This window comes from Chelonoidis abingdonii, chromosome 5, assembly GCF_003597395.2.
Source record: "Chelonoidis abingdonii isolate Lonesome George chromosome 5, CheloAbing_2.0, whole genome shotgun sequence".
NCBI classification, from domain to species: Eukaryota; Metazoa; Chordata; order Testudines; family Testudinidae; genus Chelonoidis; species Chelonoidis abingdonii.
Genome location: NC_133773.1, coordinates 10,917,203 through 10,936,497, shown reverse-complemented (window position 1 = coordinate 10,936,497; position 19,295 = coordinate 10,917,203).

Here is a 19,295-nt window from a genome sequence, read left to right as displayed (position 1 = left end):
AAATTACCCCATCCTAGACAAAGGAATGTGGTTCAGCTATCTTGAAGGTACTTCCAAGGTATCACGGGAATCCATTTACACAAGAGGAAACAAAATCATCAAGCTAACAAGGGGAGGAGATAACCACTCAGCATCACGGCACGGGGAGGAGACTGCAGGAACAAATCAATCTGGATTTTAGCAGACACCAGGGAATCACATTTCTCACAGCTTGAAAGAACTTTACTATAGAGCAGGAGCAGGCAATCTATTGCACGTTCACCAAAGGTGGCGCATGAGCTGATTTTCAGTGGCACTCACACTGCCCAGGTCCTGGCCACTGGTCCGGGGAGCTCTGCATTTTAATTTAATTTTACATGAAGCTTCTTAAACATTTTAAAAACCTTATTTACTTTACATACAACAATAGGTTAGTTATATATTATAGACTTATAGAAAGAGACCTTCTAAAACATTTTAAGACACCTAGGGTTACAGGGCAGGTGAGGGGAGTGGGGGAAGGAGATTGTGACAGAGCCTTTGGTGGTGGAGTTGGGGCTTGAGGGGAAGGGGAGAGGAAAACTAGGCCTTGGAGTTAGTGGGCAGGGAGGGGGACTGGACTGGCTGGGGAAGGAGTCTGGGGCTGGGATCCAGTGAGAGACTGGGAGCCAGGAAGGGGGGCAGAGGGGTTCAATGGATTCAAAATGTCCTAGGTAGCTCTTCCCCCCACTCCATGCTCTTAGCAGGCTGTGCGTGTTCTCAGCTCTGCTGCACACTTCCTGTGTGACCTGAGGCAAGTCACTACCTTGCTCTGTATCTCACTTTGGACATCTCTAATATGGCAATGATATTTCCCTACATCACAGGTGTCTAGTGAGGATGCAGTCACTAACCCATGCTAGGCCATCAGGCTATTACAAGACGAGTATCTCAACCGAAGTGTAAAAAAGAAATGGTCTGGTAAATTATCCCGCCAGCAAACGTCCAGCTGCTACCTTTTCCCACAGTTCTGGCTCTTTGTTTTGGCATAAGCTAGCAAATGTGTGTGCGCACACGAGTGAGTGAGAAAGAGAAAGGTGTGGGGGGAAGGAACTCAGGCCAGTGCGTGTGAGAGCAGGGCATGGGGGGAGGACGGGGGGCTAGATTTCCAAATGAACTCAGCTCCCATGTAGGCAGTAAACAAAGTGGCCAGCCTGTTCTCAATGGGAGCTGCTGGGTGCCTGGGCCCTTTTGAAGATCTGGTCATTTACGTGCCTAGATGGGAGCCGTTAAGTACTGAGTTGTTTAGAAAATCTGGCCCTAAATGCTGACCCTCAGGCTTGGCAGTGTATTAGACACAAGCAGTATTCCAGGAAGGGGAAGAATGGGCTTTGTTTAATCTCTTTTTTTGTAGGACTGCACTGCAAACATGCTATTAATTTCTTGAACTAGAAAGCGAAAGCCAAATGAACGTGTCATGTTTATTTCCACCCAATTAAAGCTTTAAAGGCTGCATCTCAGAAGGTTATTTGTATCTCTTCCTCAGAAGACAGAGGCACAGTAACTGTAATCTACACAAATCAACTCAAGTTGTTTTTTGTAGGGACATTGGTATTGCCAGGCCCAGATCCATCTAGTCTCATATTCTATCTCTGATAGTGACCAGAGGCTTCTGTGGAAGAAGTCCTAGTGGACAGATATGGGCTAGCCTCTTTCCAGGGGACATTTCCTCCTGGGCTTCATTAGCTGAAGGCTGCTTGATGTCCTGAAACAGGAGGGTTTATAGCTTTTGTTTGTGTTTTTAATATATACTATTCTAACCCTGGATTTCCTTTGTGATAGACCCAGGTCAGTTGGGTACAGCAGAGTAGTTTTATTGGCAGCCAGGAAGAGTAGTAGAAGGCAGATATCCTGATCACTGGATAAGCAGTTTTCTGTTTCCTGACTGACCAGAGCAGAAGCTACTCCAGGCTAGGGTGGACACCTGACTCCAATTAGGCTGCAAAGAGTCAAGTGAGGCTGTTAAGCTAATGTGAACACCTGACTCTAATTAAGGCCCCTCTGATACTATAAAAGGGCTCGCTCCAGTTAGTCCAAAGACAGCCAGGGAGCCAGAGGAGAGGAAGTGCGGCGGAAGGGCTGGGTAACGAAGACACCCTCAGACCACAGGAAAGGGAGCCCTAAGGTAAATGTGCAGAAGGTATTAAGAGAGAGAAGCAGGGGAGCTGTGAGGAAGTGGCTGTGACAGTGAAAGGTCGGCTGCCGACAACTGCTGCCATTAGGGTCCCTGGGCCAGAACCTGGAGTAGAGGGCGGGTTCCCACTGACCCGTCACTACAGAAACACCTCCTAGGAGGGGAAGACAGGTCCCTGTCAGGACAGGAGGCTCAACTGTTCTTGAATAAGCCACAGGGACAACAGAGACTGTGGGAGTTCTCTCACCAACTTCCTTGCTGGCCTGTGATGAAAGGGCTCAGTAGACTGTATCCTGGCCCTAGAGAGAGAAGGGCTACATGGAGGGTCGCAGTGAGCCTTTGTGGCTAGCATAAACCACCTGGAAGCGCAGGACCCACGGGGACAAGGTCGGAGCTCTGCCACACCCTCTACATCTTAGCTTCTCTGGCATTCTGCTATTCTCCTGTCACGATGAATGTGGAGAAGATTTTTGGATGTGTTCTTACCAAGTGCATTGTCATTTTCTTCCAACAAAGTATTTTGCTACAGCCCAGTGTCTCCCACCATTCTGCTATTGGCTGCTCTCCCTCTCTGCAGCTTTTGGAGGTGGTTCAAAGCCGTAGCATGGATCCTGCTAGCAGCAATATTTTTTTCTCACCTGGGAAGTTTGAGACCATGTGCAAAATGGTTATGCTCACAATACAGATCCAACCTGAGCAGGCTCCTGAAGACAAGCTCCTCCTCTCCTGAGCCTATGATTCTCCAGTACTCCTCCTTTGAGGATGTGATTAGACAGGAGCAGAATAAACTTGATGCGTAAGCACTTTAACAGCCATGACCTTAAATTTTACAAGCTTCAAAGAGCCAAAAAAATCTGTCATAGTAGCATCTTTAGCAAGAGATGTGGTTATTACAGCTGAAAAAGAATTCTTTCCTGAGGACCACACAGATAGGAAAGTGCAGACCACCCTTGGAGGAGTCTTCAAGGCACTCATGGCTACTCTCAGAGCATTTCTCACAGCTACATGTTTTGTGAGGGCTTCACTGTCTTGATTAGAAGACCTCAGGCCCTGAAGGACAGTGATTACCCTGACTTCTGCTCTAGTCTCAAGAAATTTCCCTGGCAACAGCATTTCTGATTAATGCTTCAATGGACACTATGATGTTTTCAGTCAGGGCCATGACATCCAGCTCAGTGGCCAGTTGTCATGTATGGTTTCCGTCCCTGGAAGGTAGACACTCCAAGCAAGTCGTGTGTGTGACACTGCACCCCTTCTTCGCAATGATACAGGAACTCTTCACTTAACATTGTCGTTATGTTCCTGAAAAATGTGAATTTAAGTGAAACAATGTTAAGTGAATCCAATTTCCCCATAAGAATTAATGTAAATGAGGGGGTTAGGTTCCAGGGACACTTTTTTCACCAGACAAAAGACCACACACACAGTATAAGTTTTAAACAAACAATTTAATACTGTACATAGAGATGATGATTGTGAAGCTTGGTTCAGGTGGAGGAGTCAGCGGGTGGGATATTTCCCAGGACATGCCTCACTGCTAAATGAACTAGCAATTGACTGAGCCCTGAAGGGTTAACTCTCACAACACTCTACAAGGCAGCAGGAAAGGAGGGAGGGCAGACAGAGACATACACCGTGTGTGTGAGAGAAAAAATGTGCATTTCCCCTTTAAGTAGCTGACCTCGGGCTTAAGTACTCTGCCTTGTTAATTAATCAGCTTGCTGAGACCTGAAACAGCAGCTACTGCCTAGAAGTTCCCTCCCTCTGTCATGTGTCCCCCCTGTTCTATGGAAGATGGGGTAAGCGGGGTGCAGGAGCAGGGGGAAACACTTTTCCCCCTCCCCCCAAACAGCAAGCAGGAGTCTCTGGGAGCAGCTCCAAGGCAGGAGCAGCACATGGCAGTAGGGGGAGGGACAGCTACTGCACAGGGAATTTAGAGGAGTGGGGAGCTGATAGAGGGAGCTGATAGGGGGCTCCTGGTCCACCCTGGTTCCAACCACCCACCAGCTAGCTGCAATGGGCTGCTCTTCCTGCAAGCAGTGGACAAAAGAGGCGGCTTCCCAAGGACGTTAGAAGGGAGCATTGCACAACTTTAAACAAGCATGTTCCCTAACTGATCAGCAACTTAACATCGAAACAACGTTAATCGAGACGACTTTAAGTGAGGAATTCTTGTATTATGCTATGATTATGGCATAATTATGATGTATTTTATGAAAGATAAGTCATAAGATATCATTGGAAAAATTATGATTTGCTGAATATGATTATCCTATTTGTATGCATGTATCATTTTTGTATCTGAAGTTATAAATATTGACTATGTATCTGTATTTCAATGTAGTTACACCTAGGTAACACCACTAGACAAGATGTTTTCAGTCTAGATGGTTGAGAAGGGCCTGTTCAGGGCAATGAGCCATTAGAAAGAACAATATGCCTTGGGAGAAGCTTATCTTCCACCTGGCAGCCTTCCTGTGAATGCTCCAAACAACCTGTGAGTGATGGCTGCTATGACTCTACAAGGACATGTGATGAGACCATGTCTCTAGACTCCATCTTGGGATGTCAGTGTTCTTCCACAGACTGGTCTTGGAACCAAGCTTTGAAACAAAGGGTTCCTGCCACATGCAAAAGCTATATAAGGCAGGGGAGTGACATCATCTGGGGTTCTTCCCTCCCCACACGACTCCTGGAAACACCTGAGGAACAAAGACTAAACTGGGGGGAGTGCTGGACCCAGGCTAAAGGGATTTTTAGCCTGTAAATGGAACACCCGGGGATTCCAAGCTGTAAGCAAGTGTAGCTTGCCCCTTCAGAATCTGCAGCCTGCTTGTATCATCTCTTAGAGTGAGAATCTGCTATTCATATCCAATCTATATAGTATATTAAGCTTAGTTTGCATTTTTTGTTTATTTGCTAGGTTATCTGCTTTGATCTGTTTACTATCACTTCTCACTTAAAATCTATCTTTTGTAGTTATAAACTTGTTTTTGCTTTTTCTAAACCAGTGTTTGGGAATCATAACTCAGGGGCAAAACGCTGTTGCATATTCCTTTCCACATTGAGAGAGGGGGGTGAATTTTATTGGCTTATGCTGTACAGTTCCCTGTGCAGTGCAAGATGGTATAATTTTGGGTTTATACTCCAGAGGGTGTGTGTGCTTGAGGAGCTGGTAGTTGCCCTAGCTGTAGCCTTCCCATGCAGGGGCTGGTTAGAAAGCCTGCATGGAACTGCAGCTGGATGTGTCCCTATCTGTATATATGCTGGTGAAAGTGCAGGTTGGAGAGGGCTTTGCAGCTTGTCAAAGTAGTAAAGTGTAAGAGGGAGCCCAGGCGGTGGGCTGGGGGGCTCAGTGGTACCCCAGTTCCAGATGGCACCCTGGGAGAAACCTGTTACAGTGTATTCCTCCAAGTTCACAGGATCTCTCCTCTTTGAAAAAAAATTTAGATAAGATTGTGGCAGAAAATGCTGTTAAATCTAAGCAGTCCCTCCCTTCTCTACTGAGTGCTTTCAAGAGCAAGTGCAAAATCTGCCTTCAGGCAGAGATGCTCCTTCCATCCCTCTTCCTCACAGATGTACCAGAGGAATGATAGCAGATATGCCAAAGGAAAGTCTGGAGCTAGACCTCAAGTGAAAAGCCCAGAGGGGTCCCACAACCCATCCTGACAACGAGTGGATACACCTCTGCCCAGAACTAAATCTAGGATACAGTATTTCCTGTTTCTCAGAAGAATGGTTCATATCAACCACCGACAAATGGGTAAGAGATAGTAAGGCAGGGATATTCTCTTGAGCTCCAGGCTCCAGCCCACCCCTTCTTCATCTATTTCCCCTACTGTACCAATACCACCAACTGTGAACTTCTCTGGAATGAAATCTATCTCCTGGACGTAGGAGTGACAGAAGGAGTTTGCTCAGAAGAAAAGTTCTCAGGGCTCTGCTCTACCCTCTTCATCGTTTGGAAGCACACAGGAGGAGTCAGAGCCATGCGACATCTCAGAAGGCTCAGCAGCTGGATGAAGAAAACAAAATTTCCAGATGAAGACCCTTCGGCAGTGTCATCTCTGCATCAGGGGGATCTCCTAAACTCAGTGGACCTGTGGGATGCATATCTCCACAACCCCATTCACAGGCTTCTGAGATTTGTTTATGGCACAGAGCACTACTGGTACCAAATCTCCTATTTGGTATCTCATCAGCCCCAAGGGTCTTTACAAAGATGCCAGTGCTGGTCATGGTCAGGGTTAGGGTCACAGGGGACTCGCATATACCTCTTTCTGGATGACATTCTAATCACAGCTTCGATCCAGCCTGCGGTGCACTATGCCACATTGCAAATTCTGGACCTCCTGCAAGCCCACAGCTTTGTGATAAACATCAAAAGTTCCTTGATCCCATTGATAACACACTTGGAAGTGGACATAGGCACTTCACTGGTGAAGACCTACCTCTCACTCAACAGGTTCTGGAGGATCCAGTATCTCATCTTCATCCTGCATACATGGACCAAGCCAGCATAGCTCACTGCCTTCAGCTATTGGGCCTTCTGGTGTCATGCACAGGGATCACCCCATGGGCAAGATCCCACATCAGATGTCTTCAAGTCTCCTTCTGAAAGGATGTACCACTCCCCAGATCAGGTGATGATCCTGATTCAACATTACATCTCCATCAAAACCTGTTTTTTGGTCAGCATCATGCCTGCTAGGTGAATTCCAGAGTTGGCAGTCCTATCTATGCAGGAACCCTATTGCATGTTCCATGATAACAAGGTAGCACTGAGAACTCTGCAGTCATTTCTCCCCAAGGTGAACTCTCTTTTCCACACCTCATAGGAAAATGTCCTTCTTTCTTTCTGCCCAAAGCTATCCCAGAAGTGTGGCACACTTTAGATGTTAGAGCACTAAAACTCTACCTCAAGTGCACAGAATCCACACAGTCATGTACCCTGTTTGTCTCCTTTAATCCAAAATGCCAAGGGCTCAGAGTCTCAAGGCCATCTGTCGCTAGGTGGGTCAGATTATGCATTGTTGAGGTTTACAAAGTGCCAGGAGCTGCTGTTCTAGAAGGAATCTGTGAGATCTAGGGCCACCTCATGGGCCGAGCGAGCATGGGCCTTCATCACAGAGAAATGCAGAGCAGTCACATGGTGGTTGGTTATCACCTTTATCAAACATTACAAAGACGACTTTCTGTCCTCCACAGACACCTCTTTATTCAAGAAAGTGCTCCAGTAACGGCCTTGCCTTTTGGACAATCCTTAAGGAGTGGGTCTACTTAACTATCTCTTCTTTTGTTTACCTTTCCTTGTCCCTCACTACTCTTGATCACTGCTCTCTACTTCCCAGGTGTAGCAGAATTGTGGGAGACACTGGGACACAGAATGGAAAATTTCTTAGCTGATGTTTTCCTTTCTGCTAGCAGCGTCTCTCACAATTCTACCCATCCTTGATGGTTTTCTGTCAAGGGTCAGCATTTTATTTGGCCTATGTATCTATGTACACCAGGCCAATGCTCAACATGGTAATGAGTTTGATAATAGATGTTATGATTATAAATAAATTTCTCAACTAGTGTTTCACACAGCTTTGGAATAACTCATCTGGCAGCAAGCAGGAGAAGAGGGCGTGGCCAGCACAAGCTGCATTACAGTTTTAAACTGCCTCCAGAAGCTGCAGAGAGCATGCATAGCAAAACTGTGGGAGATGCTTCTAGCAGAAAGAAAATTATTGGGCGTGAAATTTTCTGTTTTTAAACATAAAGAGGAAGATCCTCAATTGGCAAAGCCCCCCTAAAACAACAAGGAGTCTGGTGGCACCTTAAAGACTAACAGATTTATTTGGGCATAAGCTTTCGTGGGTAAAAATCCTCACTTCAGATGCACTTCTTCAAAGCCTCAATGAGATCAATGGAGTGGTGACCATTTACAACAGCTAAGGAAGTGGCCCCTTGTCTCAGAAGCAAGAGATGGCAAAGCCATGTTAGTTCACTAGTTTGTCCCATCCATCCTGGTGCAGGGCCACTCCCTACTATAATGTGTTCCTAGTGCTCTGTCCAGGTTAGTACTGAATGACTCCAGGGATGAGGCTTCATCATCTCCCATACGAGACTGTTTCTCCAACCAATAGAGCTCACTGGTATTCAACCTATTCCTTTTTTTAGTTTTACCCCATGTTGCTTGTAACTACCGCTGTGGTGCTCTGCTCTTGTTCGATGATGATAACAACAGTCAGCTGCATGCACGTTCCCTCTATGTGCTGCCCCGGCTCTGCACAGATAGCTGACCCAGCAAACCTCGAGAGAACCCCCAAAGACCACAGATTCTAATAAGGTACGAAGGAACCCGAGCCAAGTTTACTGTCAAACAAAGCACAGTAATAGTTTCCTATAGGCTCTACAGGACATACGAATATGTGTCCCCTGGCAATGGACACAGCTCAGTTAGTGGCTGGACTTTCCACTGCCCCCTAGGCTGGCCAAAGATACGCACTCCGGGACCTACTTTTATACCGTTACAGGACAAATTACTCATTCCTCCTGACGTATTGGCTCATTAGGGTGCTGTCTCCCCTTTGATTGTTGTTCCAGACATACAGATCTGTCCTATCTTTAAGATGCACCTGCCTGTTCCTTGTTATGTCTGTGGAGTGGCTTTGTATCAGGCTGTCCAGGTGCCATCGTGGCACAAGTTCCTCTTATTAGTCCTTATGTGTGAACGCACTTGCTTCTAACAGCCCTCTTCTTGCCAGTTTCTGTGAGTGAGGTCTGCCTCTGGCTTACAGCCCAGCTTTTGCTTAGCAGTGCCTGGAAGTACTTTGGTTCAGACTTCAGGCCTCAGACTAGGCCTCTGACACAAGAGTTTATATTTCATCTTACTACGCCCCACTGCTGCTGATTAGGTTTTCATTCACCTTCTTGCATGGTTCTCACAGGTCATCTTACAGGGACTGCAGCACCACTGATGGGCAGAAACATGAATTGCAGGATGTCACTACATGACTGTGACAAGGGATGGTCATGATTCATATATTCTAAGGCCAGAAAGGACTACTGTGATCATTTAGTCTGACCTCCTGCATCACACAGGCTATGGGCCTTCCCTGAATTAATTCCTGTTTGAACTGCTTCAGCACTGAATAGTCTGTATCCTGGTAGTGTCCCTTTTTATCTTCTCTCCTCCAGTGTGTGTCGCTCTCTCTATCCCTCCTTTCCCCCATTCATATGCTGTCCTCTCACCTCCTTAAAATGGGCCTTGACAAATATGTCCTTCAGCAACAGGGGAAATTAATTGCTAAAACAGTGCATAGTCAGGGCTGGGTACTCTGTTCTCTTGCAGATATTAAACTCACTGTCAAACCCAGCCCTCATTTTTATCACCAGAATATAACATTCTATTAACTAACTGATAATTGAGTGTTTAATTAGGGTTCCTCTACACTTTAAATCTTTCTTCCTCTTGACAATTTAATTTTGCAAGTCAGTTAGTGGCTTTAGTTTCCTTGAGACACCATAGTTCTCTTCAGGGCCATGCAGTACAATATCAGACATCCCAGATGCATACTATGTAGGATGACCAGACAGCAAATGTGAAAAATCGGGACAGAGGGTGGGGGGTGATAGGAGCCTATATAAGAAAAAGACCCAAAAATTGGGACTGTCCCTATAAAATCAGGACATCTGGTCACTCTAATACTGTGAGATCACAAAATATACCTGAACAAGGGCCTGGTATGTAGAAAAAGATCAAACCTGGATTATAGATCTTGGAACAAGGTATTTGATCATCCCCTGCCTGCACCATTTGGAGCCACTTATACAAGTGCAGAGACACCCCAATTTGGCAAAGCACTTAATCACGTGCTTAAACCTCATTACTTAAAAGTAAAGCACATGCTTAAATGCTAGGTTGAATCAGAGCCAGAGAGCGCATAATTTACTAGTGAGTGTGGGTTACAGGTCCCTGTCTGTGCCAATCCAGAGAGAATATGCCTCTGTTATACCCCCAGCTAAAGAGCATTGGCTCCTTAGCTCAAACTGTGCTAGCTCCTGCTTTTAGCTCTAGAGGTTCCTGGTGTGTCAGTTAAGATGGCGGCTGTCACAAGTGCAAAGTGGGTGTGAAATGCCACCCATCTGAGTTTGGAGTATTTGGCACAGGGATAGTTGCTGATACAAGGTATAGATTAGGTAGGATTGACAAGAGAAATTACAGCAAGGGTGTGTGAAGGAATTTACACTGTTGGTGCCTGCTCCATATGTGAACTAAGTATGTAACAAGCCACTGGGCTGCACCATTGGAACTACTGAATGTAAAACATCAAGGCCATGTTTCTGCTTCCAGTAGAACTGGTATAAATCTGAAGTAGCTCCAGTGGCTTCTGGGATGTTGCTTTGGATTTATACATTGTAACTGACAACAGAATTTGGCAGAGAGAGAGAGAGAAAAGCTTCCTTAGATGTTTCTGGGGCAAACTCAGTGGGGTTGTAAGGGTGGGGAGGAGTCACACAGCACATGTCAACTGGTCATTTAGTGGGTGTGTGAAATGAGGGTAATATCATCAGTTTGGCATTGTGTTAGGACCAAATTCAGACCTCCCATAGGGGCTGCACCTCTGGTTGACCTCAACAGTAGCTGTACCTGTTTATACCAGAAGCTGAATTTGGTCCACGCAGAATGCCAAGTCTGAATGTGACCACATATATCATAGTGCACCCACGCAGGGGGCTGAGTTAAGGCTGCATAAATGCTTGACTTTGCAATCTAAATTGTTTTTTTAAGGGAGGGCTTTGTTTTATTAATACAATACATAGCTCCCCCAGCACAGTAGTTCTGGAACATTTCATAGGTGCAATCCTCTTCTGGGGGAACCTTACTCCCCCAGCACACCATCAGCTGCATGTCTGCAGAGCACAGCCCAAGCACTGACCAGAACATATTTGAGCCCTATGCAATACTGACTCCACTGAAAGTTGCAAAGGAAAAAGCCATTTTAGACCCATAGAAGTTAAAGATGGAACAGGTCTTTTCAAATCATCTGCTGCTTGCCAGCGTATGGCCACTTCCTGCAGCCTGTTTCTATTGTTATATGTGTCTTTCAAACAATGGGGCGCCCAGAACACCCCTGGACAGAATATCCCACAGCCTAACGGATCTCACTGGGACAGGAAACTTACTCCTGTGCAGTCTGTTAGCTTTCCCAGACTCCAGCCCTGTGTGCTAGTCATACCCCTTTGTGTCTCAATTCTGCACCCTTCTCGGCATTTACTGTCATTACCCTTCAAATAGAGAAGTGGTTCTTAGAGTGAAGCCTGGGGGATTTTCAGTAAAGGCTTCACTATAACTAGAGCCAGCCTGGCTAGCAAACCTCTTCTCATCTGACCCAGGAGAGGTGGCTGGGCATCTCCCACCCCAGGCAATGAGGGATGACCATAAATTACATAATACTTTTTTTTGGTGATTTTCAAAACCCACTCGCCCCCTCGTAAAGCTTTGTAACACTGAAACAAAGACTGTCATGCAAAATTAAGGATCTTTCTACCACGTTAGGTAATTTATGGACAGCCCCCTGTGCAGTCATAGGGAGAGGGTCCACGCAGGAGACATAATTCTTCACTCTTAATGCGCGCGCTGGGTAATTCTTCTGACACCTTCCTCAGCAGAGCAGAGGCCGTTTCTCCTTGGCTATAGGGTGGGTTGGGGGTTCAGATCTTTGGGTCTGAGCAGGGATGGGTCCACTGGCAGCTCTCCTGCATTGCCAAGCCACCAAATGCCACTGTGTGTCCTACTTTCCACACCCTCATCACACAGAACCACAGCATTTCTGCTCAGTGGGAGTGTTTTGTGACTATAGTGTGTGTGTGTGGGGGGAGCAGAATGTTGATATTTGACCTTTAGAGGACCCGATTCATCACTGTTACTCCAGCTTTCACTAGGGCAGTCAACGGAGTACACCAGTATAAAGTGGGAGTATTGCCATGAGGATCAAGGTTCAGTGTCTCCAGCCTGTCTGCAGACTCAGCATTGCAGTGGTTCCCTTTCAGAATGGGCCTGGGTCTCATTGTCTTTGCACTCTTTCTAAATGCTACTAACATTCATGATTTTATCACAAGACTTGCAATACTTCCTTAGAGCTCCAACACCTGGAGTCTTGTGAATACATGAAAGTTGCAGTTCCCATTTAAAATAAATTTAAAAAAGTAGATAGTTTCTAGTCTTCATGTTAATGGAGAAAAGCTTGAAAATGTGACCCCTAAGGACTCAAAAACTGGAAGGCAAAATCAGCGAAAGTTTTGTTATCTGGCATGTTGCGGGAAGAGGGAATGCTAGTAAGTCAAAATTTCAGTTAACTAAGTGGGGAGGGAGTTTGGGTTTGGGAGGAGCAGCAGGGACATGTCGCCATTTTTGGGTAGCCACATGGAGCCAGGTAGGAAGACTGCCAGCCCCATGCCAACCACACTTTTAATGAAGAGTAGAAATGCTGGTTTCTAGAGCTTTCCGGTTGGTAAAGTGCCGAATAACACAGCTTTTACTGAAATAAGGACCTGACATTTGTTATTTTAAAAACTTCTTGATTTTTAAGCCAATCTCCTTATTTTCCAGAGCTCTGACTCATGATTTGAGAGTGCCTGGGACTGGTCATACTGGTTGTTACATCAGTGTAATTCCACTGCAGTCAAGGGAACGGATCCTCACATACACAGATGTCAGCGACTGGAGAATCAGGCCCAATATCTCTCCAACCAGAAGGACAGGGGCTCCTGTCCCTTCCCAAGGGAGAGCAGAAAGCCATGGGGCCAGCAGAGAAGAGCCGGCCCAGCCTATAACAGAGCATCAGCTTCTTCTTAGGCTTGGATCTGGAGAGAGCAAAGGGGAATACCTGCTTCCTGGCTTGCAATAGCTGCTGGTAGTCTGAGTTACCATCTTCCTTCCTGCACTCACTGCCTGGAGAGGGCCAGAACAGGCTTTCAAAAGAATCAGCTGACAGAAGGAGGGAGATCTCCCCACTCTCACTTAAACCTCTGCGATGAAAACCCTGATAACAACACCTGGGCTGTGCTCAATTGCACTGGGAACGCGGGAGGAAAGACTCACATACTGCAATGCAGCTCCTGGCCAGCATTTCATCTACTTATTTTGTTTTACAAAACAGTGCTGTGATTGCAGTTCAGAGTTTAAACATCTAATGCAGGAATGTGCTCAGGAATCCACTGCCTTTTGCTGGAAAGCCTAGTTTTGAAATTGAATTTGGAGAGGTTATGACCTTTTGTCCTGATTTACTTGGTCTGGGCCCGAAGCTGGGAAGGGAGTGAGTGTCCCCAAGAGACGCACAAATGTCATGAGAAGAAGCAGCTCTTCAAAACAAAAGGAATTGATGTCTCTTGGGACTTCTGCTTGTCAGACCCTAGCATCCAAGACTCAGTCAGATGCCCCAAAATCATGACTGGCTTAAAAATCATCAGATTTAAAATAATAATAATAATGAACAAAAAGAAGTCAGGATGCTCTCTGATTTTTTTATCCATTAGGGAAAGCTGCTTGGCCCCAAAATCTGTGAGATCATCACAATTCAGCTTTAAACATGCCCTGAAACGCAGAAGGCCCTCTTGTCCATCGATCGGAGGGGTCTCAGCTTATCCTCTCCAATCCCCTGGCTTAGCAGCTGCCTCACTCACATTCCCTCTCCATGCTCCCCTACAGTCTGCTCTCCCTGCCTGGATCCACTTGCCCCACATCTTCCCCCCCACAACATCCTACTCTTCATCATTTTCCCTCTCTGACCCCCTCTATCCCCTCACACTGCCCCCTCCAACTCCTAATGCCCTCCCCTGCTACTCTGTATCCCATTTATTTCCTCCTGCTCCCCACAGTCACACCTGCACCCCCTCCATTCCTCATGCAGCTCCACTCCCCTGAACTCCCTCTGTCTCCTCATGTCCTCCGCAATCACCCCCTCCCTCTGCTCCAGGGAGGGTGGGGTTGGGGAATGCAGCACAGACTATGCTTAGGGTCCTACCAAATTCACAGTCCATTTTGGCCAATTTGACAGTAATAGGGTTTAAAAAAAAATAAATGTCATTATTTCAGCTATTTAAACCTGAAATGTCACAGTGTTGTAACTGTAGGGAGGCTGACCCAAAAATGAGTTGTGTGCGGGGGTCATAAGGTTATGAGGGGGTTTCAGTACTGCTACCCTTACTTCTGCACTGCTGCTGGCAGCGGTGCTGCCTTTGGAGCTGGGCAGCTGGAGAGCGGTGGCTGTTGGTCAGGAGCCCAGCTCTGAAGGCAGAGCCGCTGTCAGCAGCAGCAGCAGCAGCAGAGAAGTAAGAATGGCATGTTATGGGTATGGGTATGGTATTGCCACCCTTACTTCTGCGCTGCTGCCCACAGAGCTGGGCTCTCAGATAGCAGCCACCATGGTCTGGCTGCCCAGCTCTGAAGGGAGTAGTGCACAAGTAAGGGTGGCATGATATGGTGTTGCTACCCTTACTTCTGCACTGCTGCTGCCAGGGCACTGCCTTCAGAGCTGAGCGCCCAGCCAACAGCCACTGCTCTCTGGCCACCCAACTTTGAAGGCAGCACAGAAGTAAGGGTGGCAATACCGTAACCCCCTAAAATAACCTTGCAACCCCCCTCCAACTCCCTTTTGGGTCAGGGCCCCCAATTTGAGAAACGCTGGTCTCCTCTGTGAAATCTGTATAGTATAGGGCAGGCCTGCACAACTCGTAAAGCGGCGAGGGCCACTTTACTCCAAAGAAAACAGTTGAGGCCTGAAACCTCCCGGCCCCCAGAAACACCCCGCCCCAGGGCCGCCTAGCCCTGCGAAAACAAACCCTCCTTCCCCAGCGCTGCCCCACCAAAACAGCTGTGGGCCAAAAAGGAAGGTTGGGGGTGAGAAGGTGATAATTTATGTTAAATCAACCAGGGGCTCCAAGCTGAAGAGGTGGCTGGGAGCCCTCAGGGTCAAATTAAAGGGCCTGGGGCTCCGGTGGCTGGGGGAACCCGGCAGGGCCGGCTCTAGGTTTTTTGGTGCCCCAAGCAAAAAAAAATTTGGCTGCCCCCCGTCCCAGCCCTGGGCTCTCCCCTTTACTCCCTGCGGCCCCAGTCCTGGGCTCTCCCCCCCCCTCCCACCTGGGCTTGCCCCCTTGTCCTCCCCACCAGTTGCCTTCCCCACTCCGCTGCTGCCCCCAGCCCTGGGTTTCCCTCCCAACCAAATTGCCGTGCCCCCCCACCTCATGCCACCCAGAGCGCCCAGCCCTGTACTGTAAAACTCGCTCCCAGGGCGGGTCATTCAGCAGGATTTTGGAAGTGTGCAACAGAAACAGACAGGAGGTTCCCATATGGTTACAGAGCTGCATGTAAAGTGGAACAATTTTCAGTTGTGTATTGGAGATATCGGATCATATTATAAGACCGTCCTAATATAAATGAAGGAAATGTTTGAGGTGCCTTTATTATTCCTTTGGTTCCTTCTTTCTAATGGGGATTTGGCAGTGCAGTATCACTGTCTTCCTTTTAAATAAACAAAAAAGCAATGGCTGTTGAAAATAGCAATTCCAGTCCTAAAACCACTGGGAAGCATTTTTTGCTCAAATTTGTCCTACTTTTGCTACAGCAAGTTACAGTGGATTCAGTATATTTGATTTGGGAGAAAGAAGTAACAGCTGGCCCAAACCGAGCTTGAGCACTCCTGAATTTGAGGTGTTCAAAATCTGGAAGGCAAGGGCTAGGAGGGGGGGGGGGCGAGGGGCTTTGTGGGCTCTGCGTGGGAGCAGAACGGCAGCACATGTCTGAGCTGCACGGAGCCAACACACTGGTATGGTGGCAGTAAGGGGCTGGGGGTTGGAGAAGGTTAAGGGGTTCCAGGGGGCAGTCAAGGACAGGGAGAAAGGGGGTTAGGGATGGGTCAGAGCTTCGGTGGGGCAGTCAGGGGGACAGGCAGCAGTTGGATAGGCATGGGAGTCCCAGGGGTTTATCAGGGGACAGGTAGGGGTTGGGGTCCTGGGGGGAAGTTGAGGGGATCTCGGGGGGGGGCAGTTGGGGACACGGAGAAGGGAGGCTTAGATAGGGGCTGGAGTCCCAAGGGGCAGTTAGGGGCAGGGGTCTCAAGAGGCGGCAATCGGGGGACAAGGAGCAGCGGCATTTAGATAGGGGGCGCGGTCCTGGGGGGCAGTTAGGGGCAGGGGTCCCGGGAGAGGGGTATCAGGGGACAAGGACCAGTGGTGCTTAGATAGGGAGTGGGGGTCCTTGGGGGCAGTTGGGCAGGGGTCCAGGGGAGGGGGCAATCAGCAGCCGTGGGTCGGGATTCAAAGGGCTCTGGGCTGCTGGCAGCTGCGGGGAGCCCTGAACCCTTTAAATCCCAGCCGGCCCCGCTGCCGGAGCCGCAGTCGGGAATCAAAGGGCTCTGGGGTGCCCGCAGCGTGGGGAGCCCTGAGCCTGGGCTGGGAATCTCTGCTGGCAGCCCAGAGCCCTTTGATTCCCGGCCGCGGCTGAGATTTAAAGGGCTCAGGGCTCCCCATGGCTGCTGGCAGCCCAGAGCTCTCTGACTCCCCGCCACGGCTGGGATTTAAAGGGCTCCAGGTTCCCCACCGCTGCAGGCAGCCCAGAGCCCTCTGACTCCCGGCCGTGGCTGAGATTTAAAGGGCTCTGGGTTCCCCGCTGCTGCGGGCAGCCCAGAGCCCTTTGATTCCCTTCTGCGGCCGGGATTCAAAGGGCTCTGGGCTGCCCACAGAGCACCGCATGCGAGGCATTTAGAATCCCCCTGCGGGCTGCACAGTGAGGCTCCGCGGGCCGCACGTTGTGCAGGCCTGGTATAGGGTAAAAGTACACAAAAGACCAGATTTCGCAGTCCATGATGCGTTTTTCATAGCTGTGAATTTGGTAGATCCCTAACTATGCTTCTTCCCTCACCCCTTCCATCTGATTTCCACTTGCATTTGCCCCCCCGAGAAAGTGCAATAGTAAGTTAGGCTCTGATCCTACAAAGGCTTAAGTATATCTTTACTCTTGTGAGTAGCCCCACTGACTTCAACATGACTACTCGTGAGTAAAGTAACTTGCCTTCTTAAGTCTTTGCAGGGCTGGAATCTTGGCTGGGGTCAAGAGCAATCCTACCCTAGTATAGGGTGAATGTACTGACCAGGGCCCCTTTGCAGCACAGCCATCTAGGATCTTGCAGTAGTATCTGAATTCTCTCCCACAAGCTACACAGCAACATTTCAGAGACCGGGCAAAGAACCAGGGCCCAATAATTCTGACCTAGCCAATAGAATCCAGAAATCTGCCTTGAATGCCTATAAAAAAGTGAAGTGTGTCATAGCCAGGGGTGAAAGTAAGCTGGTATGGGCCGGTACAGCATACCAGTAAAAAAAAATGGAGCAGTATAATGGCAAGAAAGTGGAGCATTCAGCACCAGCTTACTTAATCTCTTTTGGCTGCATAACAAACAGCTTAAACTCAGAGCTAATAAAAGAATGGAAAGAGAAAACTCACTGTCACATTTGTTTGTTGTTTCTCTCCCTCTCCTCCTCCAGCCAGACTGCGGACATAGCTAGGCTCCACGCTTTCCCCCGGCCTGGCACTCAGCAGCAGGGCCGGCTCTAGCAAGTGCGGGGCTCAATTCGAACAGTTTCAACAGGGTCCCAGCAGGGATGACTGAAAAAACCCCCCCACACATAAAAAAACATGGGGGGCTTGTATTCACCGGGTGGAGCTCCTAGACTTTGGAGGCGGGTCCTTCACTCACTCCGGGTCCTCGACGGAACTGAAGGACCTGCCGCCGAAGTACTGCTGAAGACCTGGAGCGTTGCTGGGTGAGTAAAAACTTAAAAGGAGCATCTAGCCAGGAATAGGATTCTCGGCCACTTGCACCCCCGGCGGCCCTGCTACTGGGCGTGGGGCCCTCTTAGGCGCGGGGCCCGATTCGGGGGAATTGGTGGAATTGGACTAAAGCCAGCCCTCCTCAGCAACAGCTGCAGTGGCTCCCCTCTAGCATGCAGGGGGACTGGCTGAGGGAGAAGCCTGCCCAGGATGCCTGCATAAGAACAGTTTAAACTCAGCTGTTCCCTCATGGTTCAGCATGCGGGAATAGGAGCAGTTTCTGGCATCCTTGTTAATTTCACTCACAGTTGTTGGGGGTGGGGTGTGACCAAGAGAGAGGCAGTTCTTTTCTGCCCCCTGGATGAGGGGATCTCCAACAGTATAACACACAAAAAATACAATCAAAATCGGGAACCATTTCCAAGTTCAAATCTATCCCATTTCCTCCCCAGCAGAGGATCATGGCTGTGATGTCCAAATTGCTTGCAGATCCTCCTTGAAATGTTACTGTAAAAAAAACAAAACAAAACAAACAAAAAAACCCATGGAGAACATGGTGGGAAGATGTGTCATGATGATGGGGGGTTTATTTTGGGCAAAGCAATTTTGCTAAAGCAACTAAAGATTTACAGGGAAAGCAAATAGTCTGATAGACAAAACCACAAAGGGATTGGAGGGGAAAACCGGATATTCAGAGAAATTATTGTGCCTCCTTTGAAAGAAATAGTAGTTTTCATTCCACCCTCTTTATATATTGAATTAAACACCTGAAATGTCCTTAGGACATAGGGGTGCAATCTCAGATCTCTTTTTGTTTTGTCGGTGTCCTGCAGAGTGCGGAGTCTGAAATTGACAAAACTTTCTCTGAGTATCTTGTATATATCAAGAAGGCTATTCTAGTTGTCCTTCATTCACCCTGCCTTTCCCTACTACTAGCCACCCATTGGTGTGCCCTCTGCACCCTTTTATGTGCCTGGAAGAGAGATTAAATAATCCTTGATATCTGACTTGCTGGGAAGTAGGGAGGATCTAAGGAAAGTGGGGCATGGCGCAGCACAGCTCCTTGCCCACCTGGCTGGTGGCTGGCTGTGGTTTTTGCCTTGGTTATTTACTCCTTGGCAGACCCAGCCCAGCGGCACCTGCTGGCTCTCTGCAGACAGCAGCCCGCAGGGGCCGGTTACTGGGGTCACTGCTGGTCGGCGGCAGGCTGCAGCTGCATTGTTTGTGACACATTCATACACATACATACTGTATATATTATTGTCCTTGTGCAAGCAAGTGGCCACGCATTGCAGCGGCCAGGTGCATTCTCCAGGCGCGCAGCCC